The sequence below is a fragment of the Zootermopsis nevadensis genome, unplaced genomic scaffold, assembly GCF_977971745.1.
Source record: "Zootermopsis nevadensis isolate Lab colony 2312 unplaced genomic scaffold, Znev_1.0 Znev_ptg000007l, whole genome shotgun sequence".
Lineage (NCBI taxonomy): Eukaryota > Metazoa > Arthropoda > Insecta > Blattodea > Termopsidae > Zootermopsis > Zootermopsis nevadensis.
In genome coordinates, this window is record NW_028259139.1 from 21,788,191 (window position 1) to 21,803,113 (window position 14,923).

General features: G+C 40.9%; 2 long non-coding RNA genes across 2 annotated transcripts; one reads left to right on the forward strand and one right to left on the reverse strand.

Annotated features, from left to right (window-relative positions):
* Window positions 1–5,775: 5,775 nt before the first annotated feature.
* LOC147874695 (uncharacterized) lies at window positions 5,776–8,313 on the reverse strand. Its single transcript, XR_015534024.1, has 2 exons — window positions 8,013–8,313; window positions 5,776–7,911 (listed from the first exon to the last, which is right to left on the reverse strand). It is a non-coding gene; the product is annotated as an uncharacterized LOC147874695 (long non-coding RNA).
* Window positions 8,314–8,887: 574 nt separating this feature from the next.
* On the forward strand, window positions 8,888–12,723 carry LOC147874696 (uncharacterized). The gene is made up of 2 exons (XR_015534025.1): window positions 8,888–10,578; window positions 11,567–12,723. It is a non-coding gene; the product is annotated as an uncharacterized LOC147874696 (long non-coding RNA).
* The last annotated feature ends 2,200 nt before the right edge of the window (window positions 12,724–14,923 follow it).

Here is a 14,923-nt window from a genome sequence, read left to right on the forward strand (position 1 = left end):
CTTTGATTTCACGTTGCTCGGTCAAGAATTGCAAAATCATTATTCACAATATTCATTCCAACATGGAAAATTACGTGCGAAGTTGGTAGCCATTATGGCGGTCTTTTTGCGATGCAGAAATATTAAATATTCAAGTCATTCAGAAATGAAGAACTTTTCCAAAATATTAAATTTGTTTGCCGACTTTTGAGCACGAAAACAAAATTACTGCTGACCAGTGGCTATGTAATATAGGAAATGTACCGAGTACTCATTAATATGAATAATTAGTTATTTGCGAAAGTGAGACATTTTGATTTTTCCGAGTGTTGTATTTTTTCGCCGACATGAATATTCAAGCTGATCTGAATCATATTACATATTAATAATGAATGAGTTTTGCAAAGTTTCTAGAAGTTTGTCTTCAAAATTCTGGCGAACGTTTGGGAATCAAATTACTGTAGGACATTAATTGTTGATTGTCATTCTTATGATTTAGTCTAAAAATTCAGTGGTTCCATTGTAAAGTTATTGTCATATTTTTATGCAAATAATTTTAAATGCACTTACTTAAATAATTATTGTGATAATATTATGTCAGTTCGGTTTCATATAATTTGATGAGTACATTTCCGTCAAATAGGGTTACGATGCACTCAGATGTCATTGCTAATATTAAATAGTTTTGTTTTCATATTTATAATCAGCTATTTACATGTGACATTACCGTAAAATGACCTCGCTCGGCTCACTGCTTGTTGCATCCGGAAGGCTCTCGGATAGATTCCCGAGCTGGTACAGAAGGTTTCGTGTTTTTATCCAGTTTCTCAGCGCATAACTAGTCACTGTGTCTTATATTATACTTTATTTACGAAGCTGCATAAGGATGTGAGCACTAATGTGCCAAAGTTAAGTCGTGGGCACTATTTTGCTGATCCTGGGATGTTTCAGATTTGGGATGCGTGCAATAGAATGACGGACAATTGTCTTCCTGTGATTAAATGAAAAAGCTAATTGCTTGTGAAATTCATTTCTTAGGATGTCTGCACCATTCCATCCCTTCAAATTACGTTGCATTTTATCTTTACGTCGACACGTTAAATGATTTGTTACATCTTTGCAGCTTTTCCTGTACTCTCGCGTAAAATATTCCCATTATCCCTAGAGTCCCTAGGAATTCTTTCACTATTTCATCTTCCAGGATAGGAAACCATGAACACTTTTCATCTCCTCGTAATCTCCCGTCGTTTGTTCTACTTAGGCTACGAAGTCTAAACTGCAGTGCGTTTAAAAAGTTCGGTTCATTGTGTTCAGGATTTGTACAAAACTTGAAACATGTTCGCCTGCACCAACAAATTATTCCCCATTATAGCCAAGGTTCTTGGATTGTGACTGAGTAAGAGCAGTAACTGTCAAATCCGCTGACGTCACGTAAATTAAACATTGATATAAAATTATTTGATGGCAGACTCCACACACGAATCGTACAAATTATCATTCTTTCTGCATGACTAACTCACTAATAAACCTAATAATTCTTTCCTTGTGTATGCATGGCCGGCGAACACTAACTTTTCATGATTTGTACGTTCACGTGTGCCCCTGCCATCCGTTGCTTCTTTGAATGTAGACAAATTTTAAATTTCGTTTCGTGAAAGAGCTTAAGAATGAACTTCAATCGAAATCAAGACAGTAAATAAATGGGACCGAAGGCGTCCCCACTCACAAATTCAAGGAATATTATAAAGAGTAGTATGATAATATTAAAAATGTCGCTAAATATATTACGTGTGATGGGTAGTTGGACAGAACCTTCTGTTTAATGTGTTTTGTTCTGAAGTTTCGGTCAGGATTACCACAGTGAAGTTTGCAAATGTTGAACACAGCTTCCATATCAGGTGTTATGTTATCCTGACATTTCAATAAGAGCTCTTAATTAATTTACATCTCGACGCTGAGGCTCTCTGTCCCTGTTCCAACTTTCGATTCTCTTCCACGTCTTCATACATTACAACGTTTTCGGGAAATTCACTGCCACAAAAGAACACGGAAGTTAATTCTCGTCACCAGAAAAACCGAAATTCTACCCCAAGTCCGAACCATTTAACTTAAATTCGGATCTTAACTCCGTTTTAATAATATTCTCCTCCACTCCGAGGCCCCTTAGCTCGTGTCAAAGTTTTGTGCTAGGTTTCAAGTTCCTTGGGCGTGGCCTTCTTGATGTAATCACAGGAAGGAATGAAATAAATGAAACTCCTTCAACTGATACATCGTTGTTATATCATCATGCTTCGAGTCGAGAATAATTTAAGTTATTGTAGAGTACGAACTTAAGCAGGTGTTGCCTTAGTTTTCTAATTTGTTCTGCGCTAGAAAAGATGATTCCATGGACCCGGAATCAAAACTTTAAATAATTCATTTTGACCAAACATCGCTATGTGAAACTGAATAAAATCACGAAACGAAGCAAACAGGAGGTTTTTGATCAGAGAAGCTTATGAATGCAACCAGTGGTGGACGGAGCACAGCATCTAAACTCTTTTGTTATTGTTAAATTGAGATTTGCAGACATCAGCAACAAATCTTTTTAAAATTGGTTGTCTGTCATTGAAGAGCCCCCCCCCCCAGCTTATATTTTATACGCAACGTGTTATGTACGCTGTCTAAATACCCAGCCAATCGTAACCATTTTCATTTGTTTATGGCTGTGATGTTCTCACACTAAAAGGCCATGTTACACGATCATATAACTTCCCGAATTCGATGGCGTACGCATTCATCGCGAACTAACAGACACGTCGAAATTTCGTAGTTATCTCGCGCGGTGTATTAGAGACAGGCAGACTCTGGTCATTGCGGTAAGATTTTCGATAAACCAGGAAATATAAGAGAATATTTGCTCGTCAGGGATTTCGAAGTGTTTAGTGTTCAGTAAAGATTGGCTCAGAGTTTCGAAAGAGTGTAAAGTCTGTGTGTGAGTGAAGCGGCCCTCTGAGTATTTGTGGTTGTGTTGTGTTGTGCCAGCGAGAGACTTCGAACCAGGGACCATGGCAAGAGGAGCAACGCGCCAACAGTAAAGTTAAAACCCAAACCAGTGTCGGCCGAACCCCTAGTGGACGAGGACCCATCCGCTGGAGGATGGGCTGGGCGCTCGCGGCAGATCTTGTACGCCATAGCATAGGCACGGTCTTATCAGAGCGGCCAGGCCCCAGGTTGCCAACGATAACCACGTCGGTCCGTGCCAGGCAACTTGTATTTGACGCGGCGCCCGCCACGACTGAGGGCATGTTAGGTTAAGGTCAAGTTGGCAACCCTGTGCACTTTATACTTTTTTTTATAGTTTGTAAGTGTCCTCCCTGCCCTCCCCGATAGGTGCCCATGTTAGGTCGCGTGAACTTAGCTTTTGTGTCCATGGCAATGGACGTTCAGTTAGGAGGGTTTGATATTTCTGTGTGTGTGTTTTTTTTATCACAGGGTGCACAACTTGACAGGTTCGGTCGGCACGACCAATGAAATCAATGCGAGAAGGAGAGACAGACAAAAAGAACTTTTGCATTCTCTTCCTGTGAACAAATCGCATTGCAAGGAAAAAGATTCAGTAAAGCCAAAATACAAAATTTGGTTCTTCAGTCTTTCGCTTCAGTGCTGAAAGATTTGTCTGAATCTGTAAGGTTATTTATTGTCAGGAATTCTGAAGAGAAATATTATGTTTTGTTGTGTGTTTTATTCTGTGAACTGAATTACAGGTTATTCGACGTTAGAGAAAGACATCGATTGTGTTTTTTCTTAAGAAAGCGTAATTCTGCGTTATCGAACGCAGATCAGTTACTCGAACATTTTGCGTTTCGTTTGTCCGCGAGAATCGCGGAATTGGCGCCGGAGTTAGGATTTTACACGACGAAAACTTCGCAGACGTAATAACGCGCTTTGGTTTGAACAAATTAGGAGTTTCGTGTGTTGTTCCGGGCCGCGAATCCGTGTCGCTGTGTTCTTTTTTACAGGACGGCGAACTCCTTGCACGGGCGTAAAGGTAAGTGACAGAATAAAGGTGAGTGAGAGAGGTTCGACGTTGTTTGGTCCTCGTTTCCGACGTTTCGTTCTTCGATTCAGTGAACCGTCATTCCAGCGCGACAAATCTGAATTTCGTGTTCTCGTTTCATTTCCGATCTTATTGCGACGTCGTAAAAGCTCGATAAATTTTAGTCCGCGTTTTCGTTCGCCGAAGTGGATGGCCTGCAGTCGTGTCGCTTCGAAGTTGCGCTTGTCAAAACGGACAACTGCAGTGAGCAATCATAAATGGCTACTGAACTCTGCGCATGCGCACAGCAGAAGAGATGAGTCACGGAGTCAACGAACAGCACAGGTAAGTTTTCTGCTTTCGTGTTCTTACTTCCAATGTATGATTGTTGTGCCGTTCTTACAGAAGTCGTTTTGTTTGTTTGTTTGTTACAGGTCCCGCTCATTTCCTGTGCCTCAACGTGGCGAGCGGGTGAAACAAAGAACGATGCACGCCCGAAATTGGTTTTCGGTTTTACTTTGACGGAAATCCGTCCATTTTGGTCACACTGTTTCGTCTGTGTGCGGTTATGATTCGTGATTTGCCCAAGTTAATTGTCCTTTAAACGTTTTAATATTATTTCGCGACGCCTGTTGACACGTGTTCGTCTGTCGTATTTTCTCCAGGTTGTGAGGATTTGAATAGGAGAGTCGACTTATGCACATAAGTGACGTGGAAATTATAATGGAAATGTCCGGGCAGTATTTTACGAAGTTGTGATTCATCGATTTTGATTAACATCGTTCGGGTAATTTGGACAATTACTCGCGGACGGATACGATGACACTAATGGGTGGTCTTTAAAAAACACAGACAAGGGGGATTGTTTTGGTTTCTTAATTGTGACACTCTGTGGCACTTATAAAAGTGTCAATTATTTGCTTTCATGAATGTACAGAATTGAAAAATTTGACAGGGTGACCAAAAATGCTCGGAATGATGAAAGAACGTTTTGATATTTTGGCCAAGCAACGGAAGTGTGATGATACAAACTTCTGTTAAACCTCTGTTGTGTGACCACAGAGTTGTATTCGTGAATCTGGTAATTTAGAAATTATGGGGATGCATCGTTCCTTGGCCAAACAGGATGAACCTGATAATTTTAAATAATTTCCTGGTCACCAAACCCTCGTTCACAGCTTCAAATGCATTCAGTTTTTAGCTTTTCAAGAAGTTCCCTCTTACAAATCCTGCCATTTCAGTCTGAACCTGTAACCTAGCAACCTTAAATTTATTTTCATGTTAGCGATGTCATGTGTTGAATGTTAACCGAAGAGATTTTCTGAATCTTTCCGAAATTATTCACGTGTCTGTAGTAATAGCAGTGCCTGGATCCAGTTTCTGAAATTTAATGTCTGAAATAGTCATTCTTATAAGAATTTCTCTAACTATACATGAGTCAATTAACTCGACTTTTATCACAAGAATAATTTTAACATTTGCCTTAACGTCACGTATAAGAATTGTGGAATGGAGGGCTTAATGTTCATCAAAAGGTTTCAGGTAACTCGTGTCATCCCTAGCTCAAGTTGAATTTTGACACTCTGTGAAAATGATGTACGTAAATCTGTGATTTATCGGAAGGTACTGCGCCTGCAGGTACTTGGAACAACTAACAAAAACCAGGACAGCTCATCCGCAGTCCAATTCTTGAGCACAGGACGTCCAGAACACAGAGCAGAGGGGCTACGCCTTCAACAATTCATCATCACGAAGTTTTGTTGTTAACTTGATGCATGTTTTTGGATATTTCCTGGGGATTGAATTAGTTTTTCTAGTGTTACAGGATAATGTAAGCAGAGCCAGCGTCTGAAATGTTGTTTTTTCAACAAAAATATATTTGTTTCGAAAGTGCAATTAGCCTCTTTACCGTCCAGTAAGATGTTAATTTTAACTTTGTCCAGTTAACACAGTTTATTCCAGCAGAATCAATACAAATCACATTAAAATTACGCAATTTATAATATTTCTCTTTAGAGTAAATTAAATGTAAAAATACCTTCACGGCGACTACCAAAAACACGTAAATAAAACCGAGCGCCTTACTCCAGACTCCTCCCAGTTCCACAAGAGGCGCCACCATCACCTCGTTTTCATCTCGTGCTACCAAGGTCTCCTACGTCGCACTCGCATAGCAAATTATGATGAGCATTGACTATTATATTAGGAGCAAACCTTCGTGTGTTTTTAAACATAATTCTCGTATGTTCTAATGGTGGTGCAATGTATTCAGTACAGCTGTTTCTCTGTCGTTCAATATCCTAGAAACAAAGCGAGCTCCTGAAACGCTGAGCGATGGATGAACACAAATCTTAGTACTTAGTACATCGTATTTGATTCTGTGTAAAAATGTTGTTTTGAAATTGATGTTGCTAAAACTTCTGTCATTATTTACGAGATAAATTGTTAGTATTAACGGAAATTATGAATTGTAAAATAGTATCAAAGATTCTGGACTGAGAGCTGTGTTTTAAGTCCACCTGACGTCATATTTTCAGGGGCTTAAAATGTCGCCTTTGATACATTTCATTGCCTCTTCTTTCTCAATTCCTCGTGGCGTCTGTTTCGTCTCTGTCTCTGAGAGTTTGTTTCTGTTTTGTGCGGTCGAAATTGGAACTCCATTACGACAACTGAATCATCCAAATTCGAAAGAGTTCAGAGAAAGTTTTGTGCTTTGTGGCACGGTAATTACGAATGCATTTTAGTTACAGTAAATATCTCAGGCGGCGTCTTGATGACTTCCCTTTTCAATTCGTTTAAGAACAAAATTAACTTTTTCCGTGTTTGATTTTGCCATTTTCCTAACCTCTGTACATTTACGGTTGGTCTCAATTTCAAGGTCAGAGGCGTACTGCGTGTTTTTGTGCAGTAATTAAAGTTAAGATTCATCCGCGAAAGACTTGCTCGTGTTGTGTTGGTGGACGTGTATTCGCGTTAATAGACTTCTATGTCACTTTTATTATATTCGATGTAAAACAGGGCAATTGATAGTACGAATTAAAATAAATGTATGCTTATAAAAAATCCGGACAATTTGTGACCGAATGTCAAAGTATCATAATAATTATACACTGTCGTCTTCGTTACTTCAATGCTACACGAATATTCAAAATAATAACGTGTAAAATTTACTGCGATGTAACTTAATGAAGCTTCTACAAAGTACAGTCAAATAATTAAATAACTTTAGAGCGTGATGGAGCACGTACACACAGACGTAGTGTTCCGTGACCGGAAAAACCTAAATGGAGAACAGCCCGTTAAATCGGAAAATGTTGTGGGAGATTTGTCGCCAGTTACGAGAAAAGGAGAAAAGCTTTGACCTTGGTAGTGCGCGCAGAGCATAAGGAAAATGTTTTCTCAGCTAGAATACGTTCTCACGGCGGGGAGTACGAAGACGCCCGTCTTCTGCGTTGTAGCGCCGCGAAGTCTGGTAGGAGGTCCCTCCTGCCTCCATCATCACGTCGTCTTATCGCCCTGACGATGGAGGCATCAAGCAGCGACCAGATATACTACGTCGGTTTGAAGCCGCAGATTTACAACCCTCAGACTTTTAGAGAGGTCAGAACTGCCGAGGTCAAATCTTTCGCCCTGAGTCAGGAATAATATGCATAGCAGATCGTTACAGATTGCACCGTCCTTTAATTACGAGTCGTAGTTCGTGAGTTTTTTTCTACGCACTTGTTAAGTAGCTGAGCGTTGCCACGTACAGCGCTGATTAGATCGCTTTAGCCTTTATGTCCGGATCCCTTGTTTTCAGCTGCACTTGTATCGTGTCTCAAGGTCCCCTCCCCGTCCTCCCCTGCGCCTCATCGTGGGAAATTGCAGGTGTCCGGAGTCTTTTTCTGTAACTTGTTTGTCAACTTGTTTTTCACCTGAAAATAAATAACTAAAGCCTCAGCTGAGGGATCTTTAATTAAACCCCGTAAACCCAGCAAAAGAGTCCCATAAATCCCTTCATCGAACCCAAACCCACCTTGGCAACAAAGCAAAGAAGAAAGCGAACGGTTACACAACCTCTTCAAATGCCATGCTTTCAGCTAACAGATGTATTTATTTATTCGCGGTATTTTGTAAGGTACTTTTAGGTATTTTAATGAATAAGCACAAAATATTACCACAAAATACACAAAACTAGGAACTTGATTTAAGTTAAGGCACATACGGAGTATTGGAAAAATGAGACAGCTCTAATCAAACGGGGAATTCGAAGTATCTTTAGGAGATAAAATCGAATGCAGAATCAGCTTAACAGATGATAAGCCGGGCCTGAACGAAAACTACGCCTTCTAACTGCCTGGTACCTCGACAATACCTCACCAGAATGCGCCACTAACCAGGACGTGGTTAACATAACACATCATTTATTCCGGCCCGAGTCCATTGTGTTACAAGACAGAACAGTTTCATTTCTTCGAGGATACCAGCAGAATCTAAAGTTCTCACGGCGGTAAGAACGAAATTTCTTTCGTTCTGGATTGACCACTGATCGGCGCTGCAAACCAAGGACAAAGTCTTTCCTTCCTCAAGCGCAGAAAAATCAATAACGTCCCGAAGTTCCTCGTCCGACAGATGGCAGGAGAGTGTTGATGTAGACCGTGCACGCAGCTAGTTTCAGCTCGCAGACACAGATAGCGCGCGTGTCAACACTTCCACTTCCTGTTCGTACGGCGCATGTAATGATGACGTATATTGATTTGCACGTGTTTAACTATAAACATAATTCACTATGGCATGTAATTAGCAAATGGTCATTTTTGGTCCAACAACACAAAGTTTATTCGCGGGAAATCTGTTGTCTCGTCTCAGTAAATAAAGAAATTAATTAATGCCAGACTGCGTGACCAAATATCCAAAAGACAGTCGCCTTCCTTTGAATTTTAAGTTAATATTCATTAACGATGCCATTTTATAATGTCTCAACTTTTCGGTTCATAATTAATATATGATATAATGATTACCAGTCAATGGCCCATGAATATTGGTCATTTGGAGAGAAATTTTAACTGTGAAAGAGGCTTAGAGCCTGCCACTTCAAAACCATCGTCAGTATAGGCTTCTACTGCACATTCTTCACTTAACCGGAAATCTTCTAGAACTATCTAAACAAAAGACGGAGCCTAACGAAGGTTTATTGCGATTACATACGAAATTCTTTCGCACTAAAAGGGCTATAAGCTGTCTATTTCTTCTTCCTACTTTTTAATTTCTGTTTTGCATGGATCAGAGTCCTTCATCGGAACCACTCAAGAAATTCATTGAATCCAAAGGTTCATCACCGTGTTCACAAGATTATCCTTATTCAAATTCAACCCACTCTCTAACATTTAACTTCATTACAATCCATTTTAATATTATCCTTCAACTTACTCTTATGTTTCAGGGTAAATTTAAAGTGACATAGAAGATGCTGTAGAATCTATTTTTCTTACAATCTCTGATTGATTAATTAGGTTAATGGACGTTTAATAACTTCACCTAGATTCTAGGTTGTCCCCAGACATTGTGGAAAAGGGAAGGAAACCCCCGTCCTGCCAAGAATTGAAGCCCGAACTCCCAGTTCGTAGCTAGTAGCCTGAAAGAAACGTCGTGCCATTTCAGAGTCCCCAATCCGGATTGACGGAGGCGTTACTTATATACTTTGTATATCATCTTGGAAATTCAGCGGACGCCGACTTCCTTATGAGCTCGGCGTAAACCGTAGTCAGAAATGTGGGGCGAACGCGATGCCTTTTCTAATAAAGTAACTTTTCTTTTGAATTCGAATCGTTTCATTGGAAAACAGAGACAGACAACGGCGAACGAATAAAATGTACGGAGAAGAAACATGGATCTGAAACAAGAGGGAACACAATAATAATTGTGATGTTACCTCTCGTTCGATGTTTGTCTTTTCCACGGATCTGCGTTCTGGCATTCGACAACCGAAACCTCCCAATCGCAACCCACACCGAGGAGTCGCAATATATCGGTACAACCCCCCACGCCTCCACCCCAACCCGCGTTATTAGAGCCAAGGACTGGAAGGAGGGGAAGAATGGAGACAGAGCCCTTGGGCAAATCATCTCTTTTATTTTACCTCCTGTAGCAGAAATTTCTTTTCCGAAGTATCGCCGTTGTCATGCGAGCAGAACGACGCTGTAAACGTTGGATTTAAAATTTAAATGTTGACGAGTATACTCGTCACTACATTTAAGATTTATTTATAAACGAAGTTGTAACATTTGATTTTTTGTGTTTGTTTGTAACAAGATTTATGAAGCCAACGCTCATATTTGCGGTGTAGAACGGTCATCAGACACTGGGATCACTGGTTCGAATCCCGCTGACGACATTTTCGCCTTGCAGCTGCGCATTTTGCGACGAGCTCATTCCGCGTCTACCGTCAGAGGATTAAAAGGACGAGTTTCTCACACGCGAAAATATTTCCACACTACTTTCAAATCCTGTACACCATCTCGTGCATTTTGCAAGAGGACTTCAATGACTGTCGGCCATCTTCATAAACCGTTGTCATGTGGTCCACGGTTCACATAGAACAGGTCAGTAGGAATGACCTTTTATTCCTTGCATTGGGTTCAGACTCTGACCACTAAAAGGTCCACGGCCGTGTTCCTGGTTTTTGCGCCATGTAGAGTAGGCGACTAGCAGCGTCAAAGACAAATGTTTCGGAGACTAACTCTGTTTCCATCATCATGTTAAGTTAATGTAATTCACCGATGAGTCCGTGACACCGTTTCAACTTGCAACAACTGCCGACTCCTCTCAAAAGAAGTCTGCGTTTCAAATATATTAATTTCCCCCACTCATTCCGAAATCTGAGATTTTGTAACATCATTGGTTGGACTTCCCGCTTAGATTTGTGATTGGTGGAATATTTTAAATTCAAGTCTCTGATTGGTCGGTTCGATACCCGAGGCCAACTGTTACAGTTTACATCGCGTGGAGACGCTAGGTCACTTATGCCTACTTTTGCATTAACCCAATTAATAGGGGTCGGACCTCCCAGGGGCGAAATACTGCAATGGCCAGTTGAAAGAAGTTTCGAACTTCCTGGATGTGGATTTTTCGAAAGGACAGCTGACATTGCTTCGTCCTTGATGGGCGGTCATAGTCCGAGCTCGACCTCATGGCTAGACGATTACAGTTGGTTCTTCCTCAGGCACATGGCACAACTCGGCCAAATTTAATTTTGCAATTTTTTAAATAAGACACGTAGATCAGAAATCGATACAAAATTCACAGTCTGTTGCCTTCATAATGACGTTTTTGTAAACGATGTTCATGAAGCAAGAACATTTAATCATGACGGTTTCGTAACTCGAAACATGTCGCCACAAGTGGATTCATTTAATACAAGACGTAAAGAGAAACTGCTGTGTGTTGATGAATGGTAATTTTTTTAGATAAAATTAAACGTTTTTAAAATAATTAATTTCAATAAAACTTCTTGAGCAGAAAATAACGAGAAGAAATAATTTTTCCTTCTTTGCTGCAAACAAAATTTCTCTTTATTTTATGTTTTTGTAGCTCCTACACCAATTCCTAGTTTTCTACATTATTTTCAACAACAACAACAACAACTGTGTCGTGAAGAATTGCACCAGCTCAGTGACTTCGCTGCCCTCCCGCGAGCGCCGCTCCAATTAAGGCCTCTCCGTGTATTCAATGAGAGTCGGAGATCCTCGCCCACCGACTGAATCTATGTCAAGGTATCCAGAGAAAACCTTTAACTCTTTCCACGCACCAAAGTAAGAAACGATGTAACCACACCAGGTTCAAACCCGTCGCTACATCAACAGAAGGAGTGTTACGTTTCTCCTTCAACATTTTTTTACGTTTCTCCTCCATTAATTTCTCTCTGTATTTGTAGGCGTAATCGCTTGCATTCGGTAGGTTCTCGATGACACAAGTCGACATCCCGGATCTACAAACATTCATTTCTGCCGCCTTGTCCCTGCAATTTGAAATATTAAAAGTGAAAACAAATTCTCTTTCATCGTCCATTAATATAATCTACACTCAATATAATTTTTATCACATTTCGCAGACACAGTTACAGAAAATATGTGTGTATATATACTTGTACTTTTGGGGTTCTAAAATATCAGAGATTTCGGTGTAGAATGTAGAGATTGTGTTTTTGTGTGTGTGAGAGAGAGAGAGAGACAGGCAGAAGTTATTGACCATTTAGTTTGGTTAAAGATTGTTGACCTGGAAATGAAATGATATGTCTGTTTGGTGTTCGTTGACCACCTTGGCTGCTCCCTCATAAATATTTTTTTGCATAACCCCTCCTTCCTCTCATTTTGGGCTCCCATATCGCACCCACGAAAACCCTCAGTTATTTTTTAGAGGGCAGAAATCAGGAAGGAAATGCATACAATACGAAACCCTTGTCTGCCCTCCTTTTATTTCTAGACCTTCTTACTACTGTAAGAATCCGTGCTGAAATGGAAGGGAGAGGACTTTAAGTGGTACAGCTCTTTTGCCAGATGTTTGTTAAAATATTAGATGTTCGAGCCGTCTGTGAGTGAAGATTCCTTTGCGTATGATTCTTGGAGGTAGAACGTAGCTTTGTTTGTTGCACGTTTTATTGATCTTGTTATTGGGTATTCAATCAGCATATGATCATCATGTTGAAGGGGTCCCGGGATCTTAATAAACATTGTGACCTCAATCAGAAATTGCTGGCAATTCAGTAATCAGCGTGCACTAAAACTCATCTCGTAAAACTGTTTAATGACGTAATGTCAGATACAAAAGAAATGTTTTTGTAGAATTGCTCTCTTTATTTTGTTGTTTCTACTTGTTACATTGAGATTGCTGCTGCTGGTGTCATGGAGAGATGTTTCCTCAAGGTAAAACATTTAGGTGGGCTCTCCTTTACTTAGTGGGGAATCCCCACGTCCACTCAAAGTATTTGCGACCAGGTTGGTGGCCCCAGCACCCTGCCAGTTTCTCATAATAACTAGCTCCTTAGCACCTACAGTCATCATTCCACCACTTCTAAATGATGTTCTGTCATTGCCCCAGATGCATTTCTCTCGTAATCATTGTCTGAGTTTCCTTGTGATGATCTCAAGGTCGTCCGTCACATGTCACGTGAGTTGGAAGGGGAGGGTGAGGTTGAGATAGAGACGCAGTTGTTCTCTAGCAATCTGCCGCCAGAGGCACGGGCAGCCTCCCCGTGACAGCGCACTAACACTTATATATATATATATATATATATATTGTTATTTTTTATTCTTACCAAGTCGGTATCGGCGCCGTCTGACTTTGCCTCAGAACGCGACCGACCAAGTAGCATGCACCGCACTCGCGCGCACACACAGAAGCCACGGCGACGTACTTTGTGTGATTTCTTATTATATTATGTTTTTACTCTTTTTTGATTCTACCAAAATTTCTTATTCTCTCAAATATATATATATATATATGCATATTTATATACACATGCGTATATATATTCTTAATTTTATTCTTATGTAGTCGGTATCGCCGAGGGACTTGTGCTGTCAGGGAACGCGGAAAGTAGCACGCACCGAAGAAGTTAGCCTCAGAACGTGACCAGCCAGTATCACGCACCGTGTGACTTTGACTCAGAAAACAGGCAGCCAACTACCGCACACCGCACACAAACGAGACACTTTAAGCTGCTTGTACGTGATGTTTATTTATTTTTAAGGCAAGTCCAACGGTGCGTCGTACATGGACGGTCGAGCTCTGCAGCAATGTCTACTTCAATTTTTTTTCGGAATATTTCAAGAATTTTTAGTTACTTTCGACTTTCACGCCATTTAGAACGGGCAGAAATCGGGAAGGTAAAGCATACAAAACCAAACCCGTTTCTGCCCTCCTTTTATTTCTAGAACTTAATACTACCGTAAGAATCCGCTGGGTCTCGAACTGCCGACGTCGTCCTCCTACGTAACCCATTCGGCTACGAAGCGTGTGGTAGATTAGGATTCTGGATCGACCTGTTATTCCGATGCCCTTCTCCCGCTGAATACGTAGTTTATTGGGTTCGTTACTAGAATTCGTTGTGGCCAAGTTCGCAGAGAGAGAGAGAGAAAAGAAGACAGAAGTGGGTAAAAATTGTTGCGTGATTGTAGTCTTTGGGTTTATGTAAAGAAATTCTCAGACACCAACTCCCGGTTAATGAGATGGTCTCTCAGATTAGCGGAGTTCGATTTCCACCCAGGATAGTCTATCCAGCATGTAGACGCCCTAAGTCGACACATCGCGACCCTCGAAAACAACCCCTTGAGTCGGGAAAACATGGCTACAGCAGCAGAGCGACAGTTTTCGTCAGCGTCTGTAGAAATAACTTTGACAAAGGTCAGTTCTACCTTGACAAAAATGGCTAGAAACTGACCGACGTTTCAGAGGTGCTTACTTCCTGCATCATTGGGCACTCATCGCCCTGATGATGGTAGGTAATAAGCACCTCTGAAACGTCGGCCAGTTTCTACTAGATTACTTGCCGCTGTGAGAAGCTGAAATCTCACTTACAGCAAGGATGTTTCTGGCAAAGTGACAACTTGCAAGATCAAGAAAGAGATGGGGGATACCATTGAGGTTGGTTTTATGGAAATAAGTTGCGAGTACGTGGACTGGATCCGTGTGGCTTGGCACTAGGACAGACGGAGGATTCTGTTGATCCTCGGGGTTCTGTTAAAGGCCTGCTTCGTGTTCGGCAGGTCCCGGGTTAAAATCTCGGCTCAGAGCCCGGCTATCTCAGCCCCTCCAGGCAAATTCCGGGATGGTACCGTAAATTAGGCCACGACCGCTTCCTTCCACATCCTTTCTAATTCATTATTCATTGTCTTCCTCTCATTCGACGCTGTGTAATCCGTTGAATTGTAAAAAGATAATCACGTGTAC